This window comes from Siphateles boraxobius, unplaced genomic scaffold (genome assembly GCF_051911475.1).
Source record: "Siphateles boraxobius isolate OS27281-9 unplaced genomic scaffold, OSU_SipBor_1 68, whole genome shotgun sequence".
NCBI classification, from domain to species: Eukaryota; Metazoa; Chordata; class Actinopteri; order Cypriniformes; family Leuciscidae; genus Siphateles; species Siphateles boraxobius.
The window spans coordinates 13964153-13976105 of record NW_027509195.1 but is presented as its reverse complement, the minus strand read 5'-3'; positions in this window follow the sequence as shown (position 1 = coordinate 13976105).

Here is an 11953-nt window from a genome sequence, read left to right as displayed (position 1 = left end):
TAAGCAGAAGAAAAATGAGTCTGCACATGCGCATAACCAGTAAGTAGCACATCTCGATGGGTAGCATGAATCGTCAGAACACCGGCTCTCCCTATAAGCGAACGTAGCGGCTGCTTAAGGCCCCGCCGCCACTAGGGGGCCCCTTAACTACAGATGGTAGTCGCCGGCATCGCCGCAGTTTCGGTTAAACAATAGCGTTTCTCAAAGTGTGGGACGCGCCCCACTGGTGGGGAATTTTGACGTGACAGGTGGGGCGCGCCAACGGGAGGAAATTAATCCTTTTTATGCCTTATATCTGTATTCGTTCATGGCGAGTCTGCATCGTCAACTTCATCTTTACAGCAACACAGAAAACACCAGTTAAATAACAAAAAACAAGTAATAAACAATTAAATGTCTCCTTGCTATTTTGTACACATTCATAATCATTAGCCTACTTTTGCCGGTTCTGTGTGGCAAGCTTTATGCGTTCGGTCGTGCACTTGAGTGCTGCTTTATAACACTCATTATCCTGTATAGCCTATTAGTTATTAAATCAATATAAAGGGGCAATTTGTCCACTACTGTCTTAAATAAACAACTACTAGTCAAATAGAAAAAAACTTTAGTGGGAGGCAGCCCTTATTCCAAATATTTTCGAACCAGCAGGACATTCTGTGTTGAGCGACCCTGAGCGGAATGAGCGAGCTGAGGAATATTCCGAAATGCGCTCTCCGCTCACTTGCTCTGATCGGAACAAAGGAATATTAAAATAATGAATCATTAGTTTATATCTCATACAATGCTCATCATTTTAATCCCATATCAAACACAGTAGCCTATGTTATGTCTATTTTTTTTTAAATAGACCTGTCTTGTCTTGACCTGACTTTTATTTATTTTCTATTTTTGAATTTGATACACATTTTGACACAGCTGCACTTTTATTTTCTCTATTTTTGAATTCCATGCAAGTTATGACACAGCTGCACTTTTATTTTCTTTATTTTTGAACTTGCTGTTATGTTATTTGATGTAGATAGTAGTTTGTATTTAGATGCTACTTGTTACTTCAATAAATTGGAACATTTTAAGCTTGTTGCGTATTTCATTAGCATTGTGTTGCGATGGGGGCAGGTGGGGCTTGAAAATCCAACCTTCTCCAAAGTGGGGAATGACCGAAAAAGTTTGAGAACTACTGCAGTCAACTAACCGTGTCAGATCGTTGTCTTCCCTGGACTTGGAAATTTGACCGAAAAAATGAAACGAGTCTATCCATCGGGTGCAGAAAAAAGGAAAAAGAAGAATATGTTTAAATCACTTTAGAAGGAAGCAAAGAAATGACTGGTCCAACATTTCCCTCTTTTTAAAGTGTGGAAAAGGGAAAAGAAGTTCAAAGATCGAGACTCCAGCAACACCTGTAGTAGGCTATATGCAACAACTTTATTGAAGGTTTGTTAGATTGGGGTTAGATTGTATACAGTTGCTGGTTTGTGGTGGCAATACTCCATTATTACCTGCAAGGCAAGGCCCCAAAATTATCCTGCTTAGGGCCCCCAGATTCTCTGTCCATACCAGATTGCGACAAAATCAATCAAATAGCACAACCAATCAAAGGAGTGGGTGAGCGGGCTATCTCTGCAAGAGCACTGCACTCACAATGAAATGGTAAATATCCTACATAATATGATTGATAAATATGAAACAAATTTAACATGATTTAAAAATACATAACCAACTATTTCATATAATAATTTTAATGGAATGCACTTGTGTGTTCAAACTGAGCTGTTGATGTTGGGGCGGAGGGGGTTGTAATAGGTCATTAAAAATGTTAAGACTCACATAAAGTGAGCTACTGTGTTTCAAAGTTTGAGAGATGTAGCAAAAACAACCACTGAGCTACTGATGCTCAAATTACCTATCCCGGTCTCTAATTTATTTTCATGATCTGAGGTAAATTATCTATTGTCACTTTCAGTATGCCTGTAAAGGTCACACAAAATTATATTCAGACTCATATCAGACACTTTTAACAAGAAATAAAGCTGAAGTTATAATTACCATAGTTTTTATGTTGTTGTTCCAGCTGCGTCGTCGCATAATTGGAACACCATTTCTGAAACAAGATCCCCTGTTTCTTAGCGTGTATCACCGCCGTAATCATGGTTGGTTAGTACAAAAACATAGAAAAAATATATTTTTTAATCGTATATTGCTGTGTTGCATATGGTTAGGACCCATTGCTACAGTGTCTCTAAAGGTGCTTTCACAGCCTGTTTGACACCACAGTTCATTAAATTTGTTTCTGTGAAATAGGTGTATAAACATGATCCATCCTAAATTACAAACTGTTAATCAATGACGTATAATTTGCACTCTGGTCACACTTACTATAGTATATTGCATTTCTCATAGCAATTCCTCCTTTTCACAGAGCAATGTGACAGAAGCATGTTTCTCAGCCTGTTTTTCTCTATCCTCACTAAGAGCTCCATTAAATACCGCACCGAGCATTTGGTGCCGTTAAAAACTCCTTGTCATCCCGCATTCGTTAGACTAAATAGCATTTCAATCTGATCTTTTCTACCCTCCATCATCTTTCCATGCCCCTCTCAAATCTCCCAGTAATCCTGTTTAGTCAGGCTGTGTGCGTTTCTGTGAAGTGTGTGTGCACGTTCAGAGATAGAAAGAGGCAGAGGAGGTGCGAGTGAGAGAATTGGAGAGCAAGCGAGAGTGTGTGAGCAAAAGAGAAAGTCATTCAGCTGTATCAGAGTAGCTGGGGCCATATGCTATTCCTTCTCCAGTTTCCCAGCATGCCTGCTCAAGCCCTCGGCGCTTCAGGGAGAGACAGTCACTTAGGGGATGTATACGGAGTCGCATTGTCCTCTTACACCAGATGTTATCACGCTCACTAATTGGCTCAGCAAAAACAAAGCAAGAGGATGGAATGGCTGGCCCACAGGAGCAGTACACAGCCTTTGCGCCCAGAGCACCAATAACAATCATACAGACCTCACTGACAGCCCTCTGAAGCAATTAGCAGTCCAGACATACAACTTCCTCCAGCTCTGCTTGTTCCGACGCAACATGTCAGTTTTTTTTATCATTTGTGGTGAAGCTGTAATACAAAATAGCATGAATAGTCTTCACACAGACCTCGAGCAGTTGGCACACGAGCAGCTGAACTGAGCTGGGTTTTCAACATGGTGGATTTCCTCATTGTCCTCAGGTTTCTTGTTATTGTAACAATTAAGGTGTTTTCACAGCCATCCTGTGCAGACACAACTGCTAGAGCCATTACAGGTTTTACAGTTGAAAAACCGAGAGAAGGACAGAGTAAACTATGACATTTCCAACACGTGTACTCGTCGTCATGAAGAGCAACATTATATATTCTATATATATAAGTTTGGGGTCCGTACGATTTTTAGTAATTATAATTATTACTTTTATTCAGCAAGTAAGCAAGTACACATTAAATTGGTCAAAAATGACAGGGGGCAGTTGTGGCCTAACCATTAGTCAGACTTGTAATCCAAAGGTCGCAGGTTTAATTCTCAATACCGACTGGAAATGACTGATGTGTCCTTGGGCAAGACACCTAACCCCCAATCACTCTCCAGACGCAGCACTGCATGGCTGCCCTCTGGTGTGTGTGTCCGTGGTTTGCAGTGTGTGTGTGTGTGTTCGTTGTTTGTTTGTGTGTGTGTGTGTGTGTGTGTGTGTGTGTGTGTGTGTGTGTGTGTGTGTGTGTGTGTGTGTGTGTGTGTGTGTGTGTGTGTGTGTGTGTTCACTATTTACTACTCCTAATGTGTGTGCTTTAACATGGATGGGTTAAATGCAGAGGACAAATTCAAACTATGGATTACCATACTTGGCCTTCACGTCACAACATTCATTGTCACAAAACATTATTCTTGCAAAAGTATATTTTATTTAAAATAAATGCTGTTCTGTTGAACTTTCTTTTCATCAAAGAATCTTTAAAAAAAAGTATTATGGTACCCACAAAAATATTAAGTAGCACAACTATTTTCAAAACTGATAATAATGTTGAAATCAGTATACAGGGATTTCTGGAGGATCACGTGACACTGAAGACTGGAGTAATGATGCTGAAAATTCAGCTTCGATCACAGGAATACATTACATTTTTAAATATGTTCAAATAGAAAACATTCCTTTTAAATTTAAATACTATTTCGCAGTATTACTGTTGTTTTTACTGTATTCTGGAATAAATCAATTCAACCTGGGCATTCGCATTATTTTATGTATTAGTAGTATTATTTAGATGAAAACCTTCTCAGACTAATTTTAAAAATATTGAAATATTTTAAAATTACAACATTTTACACATAAACGGGTTTCACAGGGCTTAGATTAAGCCAGGATTAGGCCTTAGATCAATTTTATTTAAAGTAGCTTTTATGAACACGCCTTAGAAAAACACATTACGGATGTGCATCTTGAGACAAAATAATGGCACTGACATATGTCAAGTTGGTTTCAGTTTACACACCTCAATAATGTAATTTAGTCTGGGACTATAGGCTTAAGCCTTGTCTGTGAAACCAGGGGAATGGTAACCAATCACCACTTAGTCATTATTTTAGCAAACTCGAATTCGATCTGGCTCCATTCTAATATTTAACGCTCACTTTTCAGCATCCAATCAATTCTCAATTGGTTAAAATCAAAAAATATGTTTTTTCATATTAAATACCCTGTTTCACTCAGAAATATGTCATGTGATGCAATTAAAATGGTTTGCTTTTTGTTTCTGAAGGTTCTGTTCTCTGGTTCCATGTAAAGTTCTAGTAGTGCTACCCCTCTAAGTGGTAGCAGATGTCTTGTGAGAGTGATCCAGGTCTGGCACCGTTAGCTTGGTGTAAGAACGGTCCAGGGGATTCACTTTGATTGAGAATGTGAGAATTTCACAGTGATGTGTAATAACCTTGAACAGTGTAAAGAGAAGCAGAACTCTAAATGTCCTACATCACTCTTGGTGCTATTCCACAGCCTGTGAACTTGGTAAACTGTTGGTGCCTGCAACATAACCAAAAGTTATTGAACAAACTGCTTTGCATATAAACATCCTCATCAGTCTTCATACAGCAGACATAACAAGTGTGCATGTGTTCAATTTATTTTCATTTAAGGTTATGTTTGTGAGGAACAATATGACTCTGACTCATCCTGCATATTACGCACAAAAATATTTCTATTTCTGCTCAAGTTTCACAGTTTTCTGCATCTCTAATTAAATTCAAAGTAGTCGATACACTAAACTCATCAATGCAGGGTGTAATTCTAAGGCATCTAAAGCAGCAAACGTACATTTTCAATTGTATTGCTCTGAAATGTTTTAGCAGAACAAATTATGTGTAAATCATTAATAAAAACATTTGTATGTAAATTGTCCCATTGAATTTAGGTAAGAATGGTTTTACGTACAATGAACGTAGAAATTGCTTCTGTAGTGCTTGTATTTCATGAACAAGTCCCAATAAAACTGGGAAAGAGCAACAGTTTTTAATTACGATTCTAGATAAGAGGCTTTTTCTCTCATCTCAACAGTGTTGGAATTACTCCAGGTCAATAGTATGCATTGATTTTCTGTTTGATGGTATAATGGAATTACATTTTAACATTCAAGATACAGTTCTAAGTATTTTAATTTTAAAGGGTTTGGTTTCACTCTCTTCTCTGTGCTGGGAACTCAACTGGGGCTGTCAGCACAGAAAAGTTGTATTCTGTCAGTCTCCTGTCGTTCTATGATAGATTGCCCTTTGCGAATGAAAATACTTTCATGCATGTTAAGTATGGCTCATCTGGCCATGGGACTGAAATCTATACCTTATAAACAACTGTATTTCAGTACTATGAGGCAAACAAGGATTTAGCCACTGCTGGTAGATACCCAGCTAACAGGGAATGTAAAATTGGGTATCGTTCGACTCTGAATGCTGCACCAAACTAAAGAGACCAGTTTTATGACTTTTGGTCAAACCATTCAAAAATTATAAGCAAAAATGTCAATTTTCCGTATCTCCTGATCACTAGGTGGCACTGCGTCAAATCTGTACATGTACCCTAGGTCATGGTTGTCATAACACACAAGTTTGGTCAGAATACGCTAAAGCATTTTGGCGTGCTCTTCGTTGAAATCATTCACGTGTTATTCGAGAAAGGTTTGACGAATCATCTTGACTTCGTAAACTTTTTGTCGGTATGATCTAAAGGTGATCTGGTTAAATTTTCGTGAAAAATCGGAGCAACGGCCTAAGAGGAGTTAAAAAAAGTAGGTTTTACAGAAAATTCTAAATGGCTTAAAAATTCTCAGAATTTTAGTATTCTGGCAAAGTTCCCTCAAAGTTCTGAACAAACATTCATCCAGTAACATTAATAGAATTTTCCTTTAAAGTTATCTGGCCTAAAAACATTAGCACAAAAATGTTATTCATACATCGTTCATAGTGCTGTTTTTCTGAAATATTCTTTTAGTTGGACATTCATCTTACATTTTTTAAATGATAGCTAGAATTTCAGAATATTCAGAGGACATTCAAAAGTACATTGCCATAATATTTGAAGATTGATGAAATGGAATTTTTCCATAAGGTTTGCATAACCAAGAATTAAAATGTTAAAAAAAAGCTGGATTTTGAATGTTCAGAGAACATTTCATAACTTAATGGGAACGTTAAGAAAACATTATTTTAGCCTATGTTAGCAGGATACATCGTTCTGCAGGCCAAATGCATCTGTTTTTAAGCTATTAGATCAAAAGTGTTTCATTTCAAACCAGATTAATTGCATAATACGCCTGTAGTTAAGATGAGTGGGGAATGCTAAACTGACTCACTTTCTCCAGGTATTATAAAACTTCCAGGAAAACAGACTTATGCCTACATGTGACAGAAAAGCACATTCATGACCCTGACTTTCCAGACAGACAGGCATCCCATTATGGCACTTGTATCAGCAACTGTCAATCAGCATTACTGGGCAAATATAAGGTGCAATCAACCAATCAAAAGAAAGCAATGATTAATTCAGGGGGAAACACGTGTCTGTTGGACCTGAAGGAAAGAAGAGAGGGAAATGAACACCAGGTGCCTGTGCAAACCCACAGTAAATGGACTGTGCAGAGAGAAACGAAAAGAAGGAGAGAACGCCTGAAAGAGTGACAGACAGCTGAGTAAACAGAGAGTTTCATGGTACCTGCTCTCTTTAGTTACGCTAACATTTCCATGATATATCTGTCTGGGTAAAAAACAGACACTGATGGAGCTAAATGCAAGAAATAACCATCAGCAGTGCATTCGTTTCAGCTTTGTAAAACTTTTTAAAAACAGTTTATGTGTTGATAGCGCAACTTCTACTTAAAAAAACACGTCGTGACCTCAGATGTGGGTCTAGTACATCTACCATGGTTTATCTGAGATGGATACTTGACGGAAAGAATTAGCAGTGCAGTTGTTTGAAAAGAATAAACATGATGGAGCAGCTGGCGGGAGAGAGAAGCTGTTCACTTACACTTCAAAGGTTTTGCTGAAGGATGTCATAACACTGCCTCCTGCTGGAAGAATGTGGCAATACTGAGCTAACTAATCCTGTTACAGGTCTTTTTTTATGTTAAAATACTTTGCTATCCCATGTTATGCAGAGACTACCATAAGTGAGCCATTTGGTGATTTGATTAAAAACACTGTTTGCCTCTGTAGTGCTATCAGAATAATGCTTGGATATAGTTAGCTGTTAGCATCCTGTTAGCATTTGCTCAGCTTATTCCCATAAGTGATTCTGCCATCTTTGCTGAATAAAAGTTGTTTTGAGACAATAACTTTTGCTGTAAATGTCAAGTGACTAGCTGTCTCTCATTTCGAAGGCTACATCCTCTGGAGATCGCATTTGTCAACCGTATACGTCAGTAACAATTATAAAATTGACTGTTATTCATAGAGAGTTGTTAATTGTTGAAATTTCTTAATGACTTTGCAATGTAGTGGTCAGGTCACTGAAATCAATCAGCCTTAATGATGTATGTGGCCAACAAATGCGGCCTTCGGAGGACTCAGCCTTTGAAATGAGACACAGCTAGGCTGCGTCCGAAATCGCATACTCTCTTGAGTAGGTATTTATTTTGAATAAGTAATTACTTAACGACTTCCAAAAAAGTATATTCTATATAGTATGAGTGTGTGTAGTATGAATGTAATCCGGACGTACTACATTTGCCATGTTGTCATTATCATGTGACCTATACCAGCATCAGTTGCGTTTCACTTCCATTCACAAATTCTCTCCCGTAGCCCCTTGGGATAGTAAAGTGTTCATCAAAAGCACACTTCAGAATCTCGCCGGAAGAAGTAGGTCATCTGGGTACTTTTTGCCTACTCGTTTATGGGTGCTGTGAATTCGTACATAGGCCGAATGTTTCTCTTTTGTCACATAGGCTACTGTGTTTTGCCTGCTATATACAGTAGGGAAGTATTTATTTCCGATGCAGCCCTAGAGCTATAGAAAAATGACATCCTGATGGCACAGCAAGAACCCTTAAAAAAAGCATTCCAAAAAATCTTTTGTGTTGAGTTTTAAGATTTTGTACATTTTGGAATTAAAGGTGCACTAAGCGATGTCACGCGTTTTTAGGCCAAAACATTTTTTTGTCACATACAGCAAACATCTCACTGTCCGCTAGCTGCCTGTCCACTGAACACACTGTAAAAAGACGCGGTCTCTGCAGACACCCCTGGGTCCACAAACAGCAACAAAAACAAACAGGGCTAACCCCCACCACGAAACATAACAAACTGTTCCAACCAATAACCGACAAGAAGGGTTTGGGGGTGGGGTTTTGTTGAGTTAGTGTGCAGATGAGGAGGAGGGAGGGTCTAGCTAGCCTCCGTTTTGTTTGACAATACTTTAAACGTCAACAAGAAGTCACCCGTCATCGCTTAGAGCGCCTTTAAAGTACCCTACTAATTAGAGCTTAAAGTCAACTTAAAATAAAATGTGACCCTGTTTACTTTTGTAGTGCATATTCCTGGTCTTATTGTGAATGATTCATCAGTGCATGGTTTCAAAGTAATTCTTTATATATTAATTATATTAATTATTAATTACTCTGAACCAGGTGTTTTTAATTATTTTTAATAGACAGGCCTATATATTGATGAGCAATTTTCAGCATCATTACTCCAGTCTTCAATGTCACATGATCCTTCAGAAATCATTCTAATTAAGCTGATTTGGTGCTCAACATATCTGAAATATCGCTTGAGACACTTATAAATATTACAATTAAACTTTATTTGGAGCACTTCTTTATTGCACAATGCACATTTCTTAATATTAAGCCTAAAATGTGTTTTAATATCACTATTAGTAAGGATAGTATGATCTATAATATCAGTCTTTAAATGCAAGAGATTTTGTACCTAAAGTATATTTCCAATAGTACCACTTTAGCACAATCAAATATACTTAAGGATATCTTAAGTTGGACCTCAGTATTATTTACGGAGAACTAAAGTGCATTATGTACAAAATCAGATGTTGTAATTTAGCAGACTTAGGCCTATACCAAGTTAATATACCGAAAAGTACAATTGCAGGGTATTTATATTAAGTACATAAATAGGCCAATGTAAATGTATTTGTAGTGTACTTAGCATTAAATAAATGTATTACAAATAGGCCTACATGTTAGTACTATATTTATTTTTCACTATAGTGTATATAGCTTACAGTGTGTGTGTATATATATATATGACATATTGCAAATGAAAACAATATATATACACACATATATATATATATATATATATATATATATATATATATATATATATATATATATATATATATATATTAGTACTATATTTATTTTTCACTAGGGAATATAGCCTACAGTGTGTGTGTGTGTGTATATATATGACATATTGCAAATGAAAACAATATATATACACATATATACATACATATATATATTATATATATATATATATATATATATATATATATATATATATATATGTATGTATGTATATATGTGTATATATATATTGTTTTCATTTGCAATATGTCACATTACGGAAGTTGGATTGCGAACAGCAAATCTTACAGAAACGAGCAGGTGAAAAGTCAAAGAAAGCAGAGTATATTTCTCATAAAAGTGCCTCTTAACCTCTCAAGCATGTTATTTGTTAAGGCGTAGCCATTTAATTTAATAAAAAAACACAGGCTGATTTCAGATTTATAAAGCCAAGTGTGACGGTGACCAGTAGCAATGACAGTCATCTCAGCGGGACGTGTGGAATGAAAGAGGAAGTTGGAAGTAGGGCAGTACATGATTAAAGAAACAGAATATTCTCTCTCTCTCTCTCTCTCTCTCTCTCTCTCTCTCTCTCTCTCTCTCTCTCTCTCTCTCTCTCTCTCTCTCTCTCTCCAGAGATTCATGAGTTGCAGTTGTCACCACCCCCCAACTTCCTCCATTTTAATCAACAGGATCTATTTACAAAGCCGATGCCTCATGAATAATTCTACAACCTCTTCAGGACAAAACATTGACTTCCTCAATACTGGAGTTGATATTTTGGTCATGAATCATTTAGAGATCCGTTGTTTGTTGCCAGTGCTTAACTTCATATTTTCACGGTTATTTCTGAGGCGTTTGTATTTTCCTTTCACATCACGATCATCTTCTATGTCCCACATTTGCCAATCCTCTCAGTTATCAGTAATTCTGTAGGTTGTTTGTTTTTTTTTTGTTTGTTTTTTTGCAATCCTTTTCATTCCTACAATACCATAGCAGACTGTAATTACATACAGTCATCTTCTGGCACATTATTTATCATATAGAGCCGCAGAACAAGAGATAACATAATAGCTTTGGCCAGCTGACAACCTCCAATACAGTGGCTGCAAATTGTTGATTGTCACATAAATTATTTTCACATTCATAATGTAAATAGTGGAGGGTGTACAAGGAGAGTAAATTTGATGTCTTGAGTCATTATTATTTTTGTAATTTGTAATAATGAATCTCTGGATTGTTGGGAGTGCAAATGAGCTCTTAATTTAGAGACTAAACATGAACATGCATTTTAATGACATCATTTGCATACATTAAGCCGGTAAATGTGGCGTCCTGGCATATTGGAGTGCTCAGGATTAATTGCTCGGCTGACCCGCTAAACAGAGCAGTTTAACATAGTGTGTTGTCACTCACTTATCCTTTCTGCCTCTCTTGATTAGTAACTTTTAACCGGTCACGAGCTTCGTCTGAGTTATTCTGCTGGGAGATTTTTCTCCAAAACTGCTGCGCTGGCTGCTAGATGACAGTGTAATATAATTTCTGAGACATAAAAAAAAAATACCACAGCTGTGTCTCTGCCGAATTGCTGTTTGAGATGCCCAACTAATCTTATAAATTAATTCAAATGTTCAGCTTCAATACAACTTAAGCGCCAACTTAAGACATTGGTGACATGCTGTTGGTTACTACAAATTCAACTTACATTTTTGTAACAGCACTTTTTTAATTATGATTTTTTGGTGAAACTATAGTATTTTAGGCTTTAAGTGTTGTGGTTATACTTTTGAAAACCAAAACACAAAGACAAAGAGCAATAAATAGGCATATGGTGAAACAAAACTATAAACTTCTCCAGGTTCTGACAATTTCAAATGAAAAAAATATTCTAAATAGCTAGAAGCTTAGAAATTTGTAATACTGCAGAGAGCTGAATGGAAAATATTGTGAATATTTATACAAAAAAGAAGTATGTGCATTGAGCTGTAAAGCTGTCTAAATGATCCCTTTTTGGTGAGACTATTTTAAGTGTTAAGTTTTGTGGTTATATTTTTGAAAACAAAATATAAGAATAAGAGGAAATATGAGGATTTTTTGAACCATTAAAAAGAAATAATGGTGAAACCAAAGCTATTTGTCACAGTGGTG